Genomic DNA, 13,254 nt, shown 5'->3' with positions numbered 1-13,254 from the left:
GGTACCTCAACATTGACTACGGTACCCCGTTTGTTCTAAACATTGCATATCTAGTAGCTCAGCATTGGAATGGAATTGGGACTCGGGTCACGACCGCTGTTGTCTGTGGCGGGCTAGTTACTAGGATTGCCCGCCACCTTTACCCCACCGAGCCTGGCCTCACTGCACCTGATAGGATGGTTTACCTTGACCTGGGTGCCATGGCCGACTTTGCCTGGTTCCCAAAGGCGAAGGGGAGCGCGAGGACGTGGAAGATCTGTGGTTCCACGTCTGTTACCTTGCCGTGCTCTACCCTTCCGCCACTTTTACCGCTCCCTACTGCTGCTGAGGGAGCGAGGCCACCTCCACCTACCTACCACGTCACCCTTACCCCTACTTCTTTTCTAGGAAGAGGAAGCGGGAGGCCGGAGCATCTTCTAGCTCTCAGGCTCAGACCCAGGCCCAGGCTGGACCGACCCCCACGCCTACGCCTACGTCTACACCCACACAGACTCCACCTCCACTTCACCCTCCTTCTGGTTCGGCTTTGCCGGCCAATTTTGTTTGCCCTCCTGTTTTAGGGGCGCCCGAGGTCATGGACCAAGGGCGTCGTGATGCCTTGCTTTTGGATATGTGCAGGTACATCACTGAGATGAGGCGGGATATGGCTTTGGCCGTATTCCCGCTCTACGAGTACCACATCCGAGCACGGCGACCAGTTCCAGCAGGGTGGCCACACCCCTCCTTCTACCGATACCCAGCGGACGGGTACCCTCCACTTCCTTCTGACACAAAGGAGGAGGAGGAGGAGACACCGGTAGCACGAGAGGTGCTTGATTCTGAGCGAAGCGGCGGCACACGAGCCGTCGAGAGAGGAGGAGAGTGACCCTCCGTTCGTACCCGGTCCGGAGGATCACCGGAGATGACGACCGAGTCTCCCCCTTGTTTGTTCTTTGGTTTGGGGAGACCGTTTTGTTGAGTCAGAGTGCCAGAGAGACGGCGGTGCCGACGACGAGTAGCTACTGGTCTACTCACTTCCCCAGTTTTCTGGCTGGTTTGGGGAAGTTCGTGTTTTGTATGTTCTCTTACTCTTTTTATTTCGTCTCCTTTATTTTTCTTTTGTTGGTTGTATACTCCCATCCCCCACTTTTCTGCTGGTGTATGCTGGAGGACAACGAGGGCGTTGTCCGTTTTGGTTTGGGGAGGGTATTGCATCCTTTTGAGTCTGCATCTGCATTTGTTTTGCATTCACGTTTAATTTTTCAGTTTGCATTTGTTGTTTATTTTCATAAAAAAATCAAAAATCCAAAAAAAATTAGAAAATGTCAAAATTCAAAAAAATTTCACGTTTATTTTTGCATTTAGGTTGAGTCGGAACGGTAGATTCCCGTGATGAAATTGCACTATAGCTTGTCATATTACTTGAGCCTTGCACTCTATTGATAGTTTTTAGCCTTGTCATACGCATAATCTACGAATTTCTGTTCAAATAATAGCTGACTGTCTAGACTTGACCTATAAACTGGCAAACTACTTAAAAATTCTGAGTTTTTAGAGCCATAACTGGTGCCATTTATGACCAGTTCATTAGGAATTTTGAGAGTAGTACTCCTTGCATAGCATGTTTGTCTCATTTGCACATTTATGACATTCAATTTCTCGTCAAATGCACATATTCGGGTTCGTGGTTGGTGTCACATGCAGGGAGGGTCTTGCAATTTCCCCTTTCCTTACATCTTTCACCCATTTAGCTCCACTTTAGCCAAAACTTGCCTTTTTGACCCATTAGCCACATTCCAAACTAAGCCTGCCTAGTCAAGCTAGTTAGTCTGTCCTTTTGTGGTATGTTTTGTCGTTGCAGTTTGGTCCGTAATTCCCGTTTGGAGTTGGTGTTTGTTTTAAGGAAGGAGGAAGAGTAAAAAGAAAAAAAAAAAAGTATTGAAAAAAAAAGAGAAACGTGAAAGAAAGAAAAGAAGAAAAAAAAAAAAAGAAAAATGAAAAAAAATGATGAGGATTCATGTATACAGTGAACAAAAGAAAAGAAAGAGAAATTGTGTAAAAAGTTGTCCCCTCTTGTCAGAGTTGAGAAGATGTTCGAAGATGTACAATCGACAAGAGGGTTGGTTGTTTCAGTTAGTTGTTTCAGACGACGTGTTTAAAAAAGGGAATTTTGTGACCGTCTGACTCCTCCACTCTTATTTCATATTTTTTGAGGAGATTGTGTTTGAGTCTAGTGAGTTTTGTGCCAAGTGAAGGGCACTAGTACTTAGCTTTTCAGTCAGTTTGAGATCCGGATGGTTTCATTATGGTCCTGTTAGGAACTAGCTTGACGCTTTTACCTCCACATTTCCATAACTTGTTTTTCCTTTTCTCACCTGAACCTCACTATTCCCATATTATTTGCATACCCTCGGCTGTGACGGACATTGTTGGTGGAAATTTGTGCATTAGTACTTGAATTGTCTTTCATCTTTGTTGCATGCATGCTATGTAGGTCGCAGTTAGGTGAGTGACTGTCTTTTTCTTCTCTCTTTCACATATCACATTTGCCCTTTGCTTCATGAGAAAAGAGTGACCACGTGAGAGTCCAGTTTTGTTGGTCTTGCAAGGTCGATAGGTCAGCTTTATTTCTAAACAGCTTATAATTCGTTTGCGTATTGACTGCTTGGCTTAAACTGTTGATTTTCGTTGCATTAAATCGGTTCAAGTAGACAAGTTAAGCTAGCTCTGAGTTATCATTTCCGTTCCATTAGTCTAGTTTTGAGTTTACTCGAGGGCGAGTAAAGGTTTGGTTTGGGGAGATTTGATACGTGCCTAATGTATAGTCTTTTTGGCCTATTTCAGCACGTATTTCTATGCATTTCTATACTATTGTTATGGTATTTTGCCCCGAATTGGCTACTTTGGTGTATTTTGTCCTTTTTGTAGGAATGATCGCGAAAGTGGTGGAACCATGCTCCTTTTCGTCCTTTTTGCATGCATTTAGAGGAGACGGGATTGTCCCAGAGTAAGACATTGCACTTGGAAGTGTCGTTGCACGCATTACGAGGTGTTTGGGTGGAGACGTGAGTGAATTGAAGACCCAAGTGGTCTATCGAGGCTGTTTAGTGGTCTATCGAAATTTGGTGGTCGATCGAGTGGTTCTTAGCTCCCCTGTTGGTCGATCGAGAGGCTCCTTCCTCGATCGAGCTAGCCGCACATGACCCAGGCCTCGATCGAGTGACCTGGCCGGTCGATCGAGGGACTACTTCTTGAGACATTGGTCGATCGAGTGGTTTTGCCTACTCGATCGAGAGGTTTTCGACATTGTGGGCTTAATCAGTCCATGTTTTATTTCCGCATAAACACTTAGGGGTTTTGGCTATTTAACCTATGTTTTACTAGGTTATTAGTCATTCCTTTTACTATCTTTTACTATCATTGATATTAGAACTACTGCTACTTTTCCTACGTTTGTTTGCATTTTGGGATTATTTCACTCGGATTCGGTTGTTCTTTACGCCGGAATCGCTTAGATTGTAATCTCCTCTCTTCTCTTCTTCTCTTAATAATAATTAACCTTCTTGTTGTTTTAATTCTTGTTTATGTTATCATTCTTCCTTGCCCTAATCTCCATTATTGCATTTATTTATTATTTCGTTATGTCTCCTGCTGGGAATTTGTTTGCTGTTAGTTTTATTAAGAATATGAGTAGCTAAACCCTTCCATGTTGGGATCAGGGAATCTGCGGTAGAATAATGACGACGTAGTGAATGAATTAGACGAATTGATAAGAGACTCTGTCACTATAGCAATTTAACTGTAATTCTCGACCTAGTTGAGTGCACGCTTCTATGTCACCCATTAATCTGGCTACAATTAATCCTGGATCGAAAGATTGGACTAAATAGGCCTGCTATAAACAGTAGACTACCCTAATGAGGACGAAAGTTAAGTTAGTGGTATTTTAGGGTGGGAAGTGGACCGAAAGGACCTTCTAATGTCCGTCTCGCATTAGTTAAATGAGTCATTTCTTCGCTAAGTTGTTGAACTACCGTAGTGAACCGAATTCCCGACATGTCCCCCTCTTATTGATAGTTTTAATTCACTTTCTGCTTTCTTTGCTCTCTCGCTTTATTTCTCTTTCCTTTCAACTCCGTAGTTTAGAACCAAAAATTTAATCAACACCAATTGTTACCATAGGATTAGAATAGACAGCTATAATTGCATTACCTCCCTGAGGATTCGATACTCGACTGCCTCTACTACATTTTTAGTTGAGACCGTTAGGTTTTATTTTTGACAGGTACGCGACAGACGTGTCAACCTATATAGTGGCTAATTTATCCGTATCCAATTTGGCGACTAAAATCCGTCGCCCGTGTCTATTTTGGCTACTAGTTGTTGCGACCAAGACCGGGTGACTGATTTCAGTTGCCAACTCTACAACAACTGAAACCAGTCGCCTATTTGAGTCGCCCAAGCAATTAATTCTTGTAGTGTAACCATTCCAACTATATATTAACCTACACATGGTTATCTATATCTATATCCATATATAATACTTCCTCAATTCCGTTCATTTCTATACATTTCACTTTGCACAAAATTTTAGAAAAATTATTATTATATTCATTCTTACCACACTACCCCTCACCAACTCTAACATTATACAAGCCCTACCAACAACCTCTCTCAATACTAGCCTCAATGTAAGCATGATACCACAACCAACACCACCACCACATCCCTGTCCACTAGCCTATCACCACTCCGACCCTCACGGAAATCGTGAGTTGTCGGCGACTCGTATGCCCATTCAATGGTGATCACCTTCCTCCCCAAACTCCTTTTAAAGTCCCTAACACCACCGTCAGCCACCATAAACCAAGATGAAACAAATTGGTTTATGGGCCTGAAGGAAATGTAGATCTATATACACTAACATACTCATATATGTCTTAATTTAATTTGTCATAAAATTAAATATGGATTTTATGCATGCAAACAAAGGAGCAAAATAGAGGAGAAATCATGTCCTTACATTGTGATTTTCGGTTTAATGGGCACAAGAGAGATCACCTTTCTCTCTTGTTCTTGAGCTTTCCCTTATGGATGAACCAAGATCCAAGTGTAGGATCTCTCCTTAGGATTTATACCCAAAGCTTACCCTTAATCCAAATTAATATTATAGGAACTAGTACAATATTAATCTAGTAGAAAAATGACCCAAAAATATTATAATACCTTTAATATTTTCGGTTTTATGAAGGAAGAAGAAGAGAGCTTTTTATCTCTCTAGAAAATCTTATTTTTGGATTAGTTGAAGAATGAATAATCTCTCAATTACAATATTGAGTATAAGGTAAAAAGGAGAGGAAAAACCAATTGGTTTATCCCTCTAGAAAACCGGATGGGAGAGAGGCAAAGGGGAGCCAATGCATGCAAAAATTGTTCTTCACAATAAACAATAGTGTTGCATGGCTAGAGACTAGGGTAATCATCATGCCCTCCACTAATTATAATCAACATATAATTAGCTTAAAACTCCTCTAATTTTCGGCACACTTGATAATATGGAATCCATATTATTTTTGTCAATTGTCAATATGTCACATGTCATATGTAACATAAATTTGTTATGTAATTTTTAACATATTAAAAATCAACGTATTAATAAAAATACGTCATATACAAAAATCGACTTAGTAATTCATAATTACTTGTACCAAAATATTTTACCGTTTATAAATCACAACAGTTTGTATTTATAATAATTCATTCAAATTTAATTGTTTCTATAAACAATAATTTCATCCGAGTAATGATACAATTCGATTACTCAGACCGTATCTCATTTAATCACATTTCAATGTGATACGTAAATTTTACTTCCAAAATCGTCCGTCAATTTTTCAAGTAATTTAATTAACTCGTAACGTTATACGATTAATTAAATAATCAATTAAGAGTGTTGCCCTATAGGTATGACCTAGGGGGTCAACTGATCACCACCGTCGTCGACGAATGTCAAACTCTAGTCGACCAATCATTACCGATATATGTTGACCAGTTGACAGTAAAATATTACTTCCCAATTGTATTCTTTATAATGAGACTTAAACATGTGATCATCATAATCAACAGTCGTGATCGCATTATTGTCGGAGGACACACATATTCCAACAATCTCCCACTTGTCCTCGACAAGTGTGCGTCACCAATTCTCTTGTCCTATTACTATCTCCCACTCAATGCAAGGTGTCTTTCAGGTCGTACTTGCAAGTGATCATATCGAGAGTGGTTTCCTCGATCTGGAGAATAACTGATTGACCGAACTTATCCACCATGGATACATTCCGAGCGTGGCCACGCATTTCCAGTTCATTACTCCTCGAGTGGCCCTGAGATATTGTTATAACCCTGACTAGGGGTGGACAATTCCTATCGCACTCATTCCCTTCGACTAGCCACATCCATCATAACCCAAAATATGCCCATTTGACCCCATTTACGAAGGTCGTAGTAACACAAATCAAAGTTAATCTGAAACTGTGCCATCTTAGGCGAATAGTCTTTAGTCAAAAGAATCGACTCATTCGAATACTATAGTAGCTCTCGCCACGACCAGGCTATATAAATTTGCCAGAACTCTATAAGCGGTCATTAGGCCCGACAAAATGTTCCTAACAGTCTGCCTATATGATCTACTAGTCATCTCACATGACTCTATGGCACTTGAACTTGCCATCAATCACATCACACTCTAGTCACTTCGAGACGTCACCTCATACAAGTAACTATGGGCAAATACAATGTTAATCCGTGTTCACTTTAACGGGGTTCAATCGTCTCCACAACCCGTTTGGATGTAACAAAGTATAAGGTGAGTTAATAATAACTCAAACGACAAATGTCGACATCACACTCGGGTAGTCAATATCATATTACAACCTTGTGATGTATATCGTAAGTGTAAACACTTATTGATTGCAATAGAAGTTTAACATGCCATATGTCCATGTGTTCAAACTTCTTATACTTGCATTTTCCTTTACATTCATGTTTTCTCTCATAGCATGAATCTTACCAAGTACACATCAAGGTTCCCAACCTTGGTGTCGGTTCTTTATCTTGAAAGAACTTCCTTGTTGATTATCTCATAACGAACGAATTTGTGGTGAATGATAAAACTTGTACTGATCAAGTACCCCATTCACACATAATGCACTAGGTATATGTTTTGTAGAATCTTGCAACAATTGTCAAGATGATTAGCCTAGCACTTCTTAACAAGTCCTAGCATATTGGGAAAGATTAGTTTTGAGCAACTTCTTGTTCAACTAAGTGTCTTTCCACAACTTCTTATTTCTCTTTCTAGCTCGAAAGTTTTAGGATTCTCATAAATCCTTACATGTGCTCGGTTTTCATTTATATGTGCAACCTCTTGTCACATAACTGAGCATTCTGTCAAATATCGAAATTGCTCATCAAATTCTTCTCGAGAATTCATGACGTTTCTATTATGGCTTAACAATGATCCATCATGCTCTCATGCATATGATTCATAATTGGACATGTGCATGATTATTCTAATGGCGGAAACATTAGTAATTAATAATCATGAGATCAACCTTTCTTAGGTTCTATGAACGACCATGACTGCTAATGGTAATTCCATATTCATTCATATGAATAACCTATGTGTATGTTGATGTGATGTGTATCTCTCAATACTAATCCAACATCCCTGATGTAATTGGATTCATCATAGTCCATTTTCATCTAGAATTGAAAACTCAAATCTTCCTTTATGAAGGAAGGTATTAGCTCGTCATTCTTCAATGAGTGATGAGTTATAACCCTTTTCAAGATGATTGCTCCCACTAAATTCCATGTCTTCACATGATAATTGCCTAACTCCCACTCAATTCCACATGTTTCGAAATTGACTTCTCAATCGGAACTTTTAAAGAATTGAAATATAAATTGCATTTGCCAAGTTATTAAGATAGAACCATATATGTTCCCTTCATATCCCTTCAAAATACCTATTTTGAAGTCGTCTCATTTTAACTTTATTTAAATAGGATTTTAATCTCTAACTCACACATATCATAATGATGTGTAGCAATGTCATCGTATAAATAATATTTAGAATACGTCCTTCGAAATACCCTTTCGGAAGGAAGTTTAACCATTTCATTTTCACAATGAGGTTAAGAAATGACATTTGCGTGGTTAATGCTTAACTTAGCTTTTGAAGATATCGGTATATCAATCCTTGCAATTTCTAGTCATAAATCTCGTATATATATACTAGTATGTAATTATAATTCATTTAGGCTCTTAAGTAAATCTCAAGGTTGAAACTATTGGTCAAAAAATTTCATAAACTTAGTCAAAAACTTGTTAAGACTTTACATTAGTCATTTCTTCCAAAACTTTCTTTTGGTGTCCTCACGTAGTTATCTCAAGAATATTTTCTTTCGATTACTTCACGTGGTCTCTTTAGTCATATAGAACTTGCTTGAGACCATAGATCTCATCCATTAGGTATACTATTTAAATAGACATACCTCTATGCAAATCATTCTTCTCTTGCGTAGATCTCATTTACACAAGTACACAAGTTTAATCTTGCCTCGTGTGTTGTGTCCTCATTTTTCTCCCACTCTATCTTTAGAATAAATACACTAGAGATTCAAACATAGCATATGAGACACACATAATGATGTTGAAGTATAAGGAGAACTATCTCATAGATTGACTAATAGTTTTAGATTTCGTATGTGTACTTGGTGATTGACATTCCTTTAAGAGAGTTCATAGACTCAAATTCACTTTATAAATGATCATACACAAGCCTTAAGCATGTGGACATATAATGAAAACCCGTCATTATATTTGTCTATTTGATCACTTTAAGTTATACGTTTCTAAGAACAAGCATTTAAATACGAAGTTTAGAACATAAGGATAAAATGATAAAACGGGTGACTTGGGTTGCAAACCAAGTCACCATTATCCAAAATACAACCCATTATCCAAAATACCTTTCCATGTCAAACACGGAAACTTAAGGTTCTAAAATTCAAAACATGATTTAAAATAAGACAATGAAAAGCAAAGCTCCATGAAAGTTATCCCTAGCTTCTTGATGGTTTCTCATGCTTGCTTTTCCTTTCCCTTGTCTTTGCTTGGTGGAGGCCCTATTTGCAATAAAAAGGGAGATACATTATCACAACTTTGCATCATAATACCGTAGTTGAATTAGGAACATAAAAGAAGGATAGTCATTTACCTACTGGAGTAATCTTTCCAGCCTTAATATCACCAAGGTATTTGGAACAATTTCTTTTCCAATGTCCCATACCATTACCATAATGGCATTTATCAAGAGGACCCTTCTTGATTTTTGAAGTGCTAGCTTCACAAGTCTTAGCTTTGGTGAATGTGGGAGCTTGCTTCTTGCCCTTTCTCCCATTCTTCTTGAATTTCCCCTTACTCTTAGTGCTTATGTTAAGCACATCCTTGGGAGGGTTCACATTTAACCCCATGTCCCTTTCGGCTTGCACAAGTAACTTGTGCAACTCCTCAAGAGACACATCCTTGTCTTGCATGTTAAAATTCACCCGGAATTGAACATATGCTTTCACTTTTGACAAGGAGTGTAGAATCCTATCTACAATGAGTTCTTTGGGGATTTCAACCTTTTGAATTTTCAAGGTCTCGACAAGCTCCATAAGTTTAAGCACATGAGGGCTAACCTTTGGCCCTCTTTGAAGTCGAGATCAAAGAATGCCGCGGTCGCCTCATATTGGACGATCCGCGGAGTTTGTGAAAACATTGTCACAAGCTTGGAGTAAATCTCATTAGCATTGCCCATTTTAAAGGCTCTCCTTTGGAGATCCGCCTCCATCGCAAATATCAAGACATTTTTCATTGCGGCGGACTCCTTTTGGTAAGCCTCATATGCTCCCCTAGTGGCCGCGGTTGACCTAGTAGTAGGTTCGGGTGGAGAGGCCTCGGTAAGGTAACGAAGCTTGTCGTCACCTTCGGCGGCTAATTTGAGTTGGGCATCCCAATCGGAGAAATTTGACCCATTCTTTTCAAGTTTACATCGATCCATAAAGGATCGGAGCCAAGATGAACTAGCGAGAGGTGTGGCGTTTGGAGTTGGTGTTGCCATTTGTTATGAGAAAAAGAAGTGGTCTACAAAACAAAATATAAGGAGTAAAACAAATGTCGTTTTAACAATAATACTTGTAAAAATTGTATGATTTAAACAAGTTTTATGCAGTTTTCTAGTGACCTCTACCCAACTAGATAAATGATTCCAAGATCCAAATTCATATCAACTTAGGCACGGGGTAGCCGATGAAACCTTTATCAATATAACTCGGTGGATTAACCTTTTAATCGATTCTACTTTTAGAACTCTTGGTCGATAAAATTACTCTAATGTTTATCTATAGCCCAAAACACATCAACAAGGGCACGGGGTAGCCGATGAAACCCTTATCAATAACTTTTGTTGAGTTCAATCCAAATTTCGAATAAATGTGTCCATTATCCAAACCCACATTAACTTAGGCACGGGGTAGCCGATGAAACTCTCATCAACATGAATTCGGTGGATAGACATTTATCACCCACTTCCCCTACGTAACAAGGTTTGTACCCCGGGGTAGCCGAGTGCACTCCCTCGCGAAATAGGTTTTCATGGTTTCTACTATTTGGTAAGGCTATGTCTCAATTAATTGTTTTAGCGAGAGGTCATGTCAATTTATTATCTATCACGTTTTAAGTGAACTAAAGCGGTGAACTACGATAATTCTAATTGACACGGTCGATAAACTCGATAAAATGACAATGCATGTTTAGTTATGGCGATTTAGCGATGCATGTGACATAAAATAAAATGCAAGCATAAAAATAAATAAATCCTAGTATGGCCTTTCCTAAAATAGAAAAACTATTTAACTATTACATATTCGGAAACCAACTCCATTGGTCCCTTGAACTTCGGTTGTGATACGTATCTCGAGGTAACACCGTCTTTATGTATCGCCATCTTGAAGAAATCCGTCTTTGGGAACTCCGAGATAAAATAAATTACATAATAAATTACATAATTTCCTATTATACATTTGTAACTAAAATAAAATAAATCTATTAAATTACAAAATGGTGATACGAGATCACAATAAAATTACAACCGAATCGATATTCCCATACATTTCGGGAAATACCAATTAAAATCTAAGGCCATACTAAGTAAAATTACATAAATTAAAATTATGACAATCATAAAGAAAAAAGCAGCATTATAATATGTATGAACATGCTCCATTTTATGCTAAATCGCCTTTAATTAGCCAATATCGTATATTACTCGGTTTTTACGGATTTGCGTGATTTCAACATTTTACAATCACAAAAATTACATAAATTCATATTTATGCATAAGTTAATTACCCTAAGCTCTTAGGACTCAAAATTTAGTCATCACTAATTATTTGACCATAATTAACTCAAATTTCTAAAATTGTTCATTAATAGTCCAAAAATTACAAAAATAAGCTATTAAACTTCAAATAAATCACAAAATTTCAAATAAATTCAAAATTTGAAATTTAAACTCATGAACATTCTGTAAAAATACCATGACACTCATAATGTTCAAAATCTTAGGTTAAAAATTTCGAAATTTTTCCGGAAAAATAATGTTGCGGTTTATCGATTTTAACTAAAATAATCATAAAACATGGAAAAATTATATTCATTAACTTTTCAATTGTAGATCTGAAAAAAATAATAAAAAGCAACATTAGACGTTTTTCCTAAGTCATAGATTATGTTTTATTAATATTTCACTAATAATGTCACTATTTATGCTATTTTTCTTCAAAAATCCATAAATCATGCAAAAAGACTTCTTTATAGCCAATTATTTTACACACATCTTGTAAAATTGCATGTGACAACATATTAAGTTTCTATGACCAGATTCAAAATTTAACTCATATTAACCTATTTTTCACCTAAATCCGAATTTAATAATGAAAAATCCATTTTTCGAGCATAACTAGTCCAAAAATTATGAAACTTTACAGGTTATCTCAAAATAATATATGTGACAACATATCCAAAAATCACTGGAAAATTCGAAGTATAGCTAATTTTAGACCGAAAATGACATTTTTACTCATAAAATCATATTTAAATGTCATTATTGTATAATATGAACAATAAAAATCCGTAAAATTAACCAAAACATCCTAAAACATTTTAGGACCAGAAATTTTAACATGCATGGATTAATTTCGTGATATATCATAATAACACAAATTTTTCAAGTTTTATATGTTATTCTTATAACTCGGAAAAACGTTTAACCGATTTGCATGCAAACAACCATGGCTCTTGATACAGATTGAAGGAAATGTAGATCTATATACACTAACATACTCATATATGTCTTAATTTAATTTGTCATAAAATTAAATATGGATTTTATGCATGCAAACAAAGGAGCAAAATAGAGGAGAAATCATGTCCTTACATTGTGATTTTCGGTTTAATGGGCACAAGAGAGATCACCTTTCTCTCTTGTTCTTGAGCTTTCCCTTATGGATGAACCAAGATCCAAGTGTAGGATCTCTCCTTAGGATTTATACCCAAAGCTTACCCTTAATCCAAATTAATATTATAGGAACTAGTACAATATTAATCTAGTAGAAAAATGACCCAAAAATATTATAATACCTTTAATATTTTCGGTTTTATGAAGGAAGAAGAAGAGAGCTTTTTATCTCTCTAGAAAATCTTATTTTTGGATTAGTTGAAGAATGAATAATCTCTCAATTACAATATTGAGTATAAGGTAAAAAGGAGAGGAAAAACCAATTGGTTTTTCCCTCTAGAAAACCGGGTGGGAGAGAGGCAAAGGGGAGCCAATGCATGCAAAAATTGTTCTTCACAATAAACAATAGTGTTGCATGGCTAGAGACTAGGGTAATCATCATGCCCTCCACTAATTATAATCAACATATAATTAGCTTAAAACTCCTCTAATTTTCGGCACACTTGATAATATGGAATTCATATTATTTTTGTCAATTGTCAATATGTCACATGTCATATGTAACATAAATTTGTTATGTAATTTTTAACATATTAAAAATCAACGTATTAATAAAAATACGTCATATACAAAAATCGACTTAGTAATTCATAATTACTTGTACCAAAATATTTTACCGTTTATAAATCACAACAGTTTGTATTTAT

The sequence above is a fragment of the Silene latifolia genome, chromosome 6 (genome assembly GCF_048544455.1).
Source record: "Silene latifolia isolate original U9 population chromosome 6, ASM4854445v1, whole genome shotgun sequence".
NCBI classification, from domain to species: Eukaryota; Viridiplantae; Streptophyta; class Magnoliopsida; order Caryophyllales; family Caryophyllaceae; genus Silene; species Silene latifolia.
The sequence above is the reverse complement of the archived record's forward strand: the minus strand, read 5'-3'. Positions refer to the sequence as shown.